The sequence below is a fragment of the Podarcis muralis genome, chromosome 5 (genome assembly GCF_964188315.1).
Source record: "Podarcis muralis chromosome 5, rPodMur119.hap1.1, whole genome shotgun sequence".
Classification (NCBI taxonomy): domain Eukaryota; kingdom Metazoa; phylum Chordata; class Lepidosauria; order Squamata; family Lacertidae; genus Podarcis; species Podarcis muralis.
The window spans coordinates 4,363,739-4,366,371 of record NC_135659.1 but is presented as its reverse complement, the minus strand read 5'-3'; positions in this window follow the sequence as shown (position 1 = coordinate 4,366,371).

The following is a 2,633-nucleotide window of genomic DNA, read 5'->3' as shown; positions in this document are numbered from 1 at the left end:
ACAAATCCCACCTCAGCAATGAATACTCCGGGTGGCCTGAGGCAAGCTACACACTGAACCCTCTATTTGCAATATGGGGATGTTAACCAACTTGCCTTTCAGGCTGTTGGAAGGATTACCCGCTAACATGCATGAAGCTCTTTGAACAAGCCCCCTACACAGGCTTTGTTTGATAGCATGGCTAAACTGGAGTTTGAACCGAGACCTGAGCCATGCTAGATCTCCAGTGCTACTTTGAAGTCTATGTCCAGTAAGACTAGTATAAATTTTATTTCTTCTGATGTGAAAAGGAGGACACAAAAACGATGTATCCTAGACTCAGGGTCTGCTAGGAGGCTGCACCCCTCTCTCCTGGGAAAAACACACTACTGTATGGGAACCCAAGTGTTTTTTCTCTCGTGACTGAGCACTCTTCTGCTGTTGTGGGTGGTGGGTCTGTTCTGTGGTCATCTTCTGAAATGGTGAGTGTGTCTCAAGCACTTGACAGAGTTGCTCCTAAATGCTCCCACTTGGCAGTGCCTCGGTTTGCTGAGGGGATAGATGGGGCAACAGCTGGCATGAAGTATTCCTCACTTCTTGAGACAGTGCATGATCAGAGGGCAGGATCATGCCAAACTAGCTCCCTGTCACACTCTCATCCTGTGACATCAAGTACTGATTATTTATTCTATTTATTTATTTATTCGCCACTCTCCCGCACTCAAAGCAACTTACAAAAAATAAATGGCATTTCCGTGCGCCCTGGTTTCTGTCACGGTGTCCCGTTGTGCCGGAAGCGGTTTAGTCATGCTGACCACATGATCTGGAAAGCTGTCTGCAGACAAATGCCAGGTCCCTCGGCCTGAAGCGAGATGAGCACCACCACATAGTCGCCTTTGACAACTCAGATCTCTATCTATCATCTAGCTAGCTAGCTAGCTATCATCTATCTATCTATATCTATATCATCTATCATCATCATCTCAGATCCACTTCTGTCCCACCCCACTAAAAGATAAGGTCTGGATGAATAAGAATGTTTTTAACTAGCACCTAAAGACTATAGTGATGGCACCATGTGTGTCTCCCTGGAGAGAGCACTCTAGAAACAGGGAGTCACCACAGAGAAGGTCCATTCTTGTGTTGTCACCCTTTGTACCTCCCTTGGAGGGGGCACACAAATAAGGGCCTCAAATGATGGGTGGCATGCCAGGGCGGAGAAGGGAACTGCTTGGTGTGCATTGGCTCTCGGATATTGCCGGAGTGGTGTTCTGCTTTACCACATCTGGCACCAGCTAAGGCTGCACACCTTTCGTGCTGAAGGGGCCAGCGGTCATGCAGTTGTGCCTGCACTACCATCCCTGGGTTTGATTCTATGCCCCCTAGCAGCAGAACACAAGAGAACAACAGGAATGCAAAATGGTTGTCATTACTAGTGGTAGCTGTCAATGTTTGCATGTCTAGGTTTATTAAGAACATTCAAATGGATGTAAAAACACGAGTGGTTTCACTGGAATGCCCTCAGTTTTGTAACTTTAAAGATGTGTAGAAGAAAGAAGAAAGCTAAGCAGGGGTGCCAGGTAAGCCCCACGCCACATAACTGATCACAAGACACAACACATCCTCCCCCCCCCCATTTGAATAGCAATGCCCATCAACTTGGGGGGGGGGGCGAAGGGACCTCAGCCCCCTAGGAGTTTGGCAATGGCAGTCACCCCTTCTCCTCTGCCCCTAGGCAGCCCCTGGGACAGAGAACCACCTTACTTCAGCCCTTCTCTGGGGCCTGCCATAGTGAGAAAGAAGGGAGCTCTCTATGCCACTGCTTCCCCCGACCCCTTCCCTCCCTTGCTAGAGAAGGGAACGGCAGGGGTCTGGCCTTGCAAGCTGAGCTGAAAGAGGCCTGCACCTTAGAAATGGGCCGTGGGGTACATGGGCTTGTCAGGGTGCCAGCTGCTCATGGCGTGGATTGTTTCACAAACTATTTCAGGGTTTTTTCCATCGTAAGCCAGTTCACATGATGCAGATTTTAAAGAAATACTTCATAAAACACCACACGCCTAAAAGAAAAGCAAATACAGATGCTCTACAACAATCAATGGTTCTGGGGCACTAATTGCTCTACTTGGAAGGCATAAATTACAGCAACAGTGAAATTTAGAACAAAGGTCCCAGATCATGCACGTTTTATCAATCCGATTTATAAAACCTTGTTTATATTGCCTTTATCTGCCTCCCTGTCCAGTTCTCTTCCCCTTTCCTGTTCCCCTTTTATTTGATTATTAGCATATTTATGCTAGTAAGTACTGTGAACACTGCTATAGAACTTTAAAATGCTATATGTGTGTGTGTGTGTGTGTGTGTGTGACTAATGGAAAGCTATTATTATATTGAAACTGTAAATAAATCCTTCAGGATTTTACTGACTTTGCCCCACAGATTTGGAGAAGGACTGGGTTGTCCATAATTTGCCAGGCTAAATGCTGTCCATGCTTGCTTAAGCAGTCTTGAGTCAACAGCAGCTAACTTGGGAAATGCAAAAAGGAAGGTCTCCTCTTTGCCTCCTCTTTGAGGTCTGTGCCTGTCCGGCTAATGCTCCTTCGCTCAGAATCACCACATGGGCCGTGATTGGCCAAAGGGGCTGGCTGGGAGTCAAG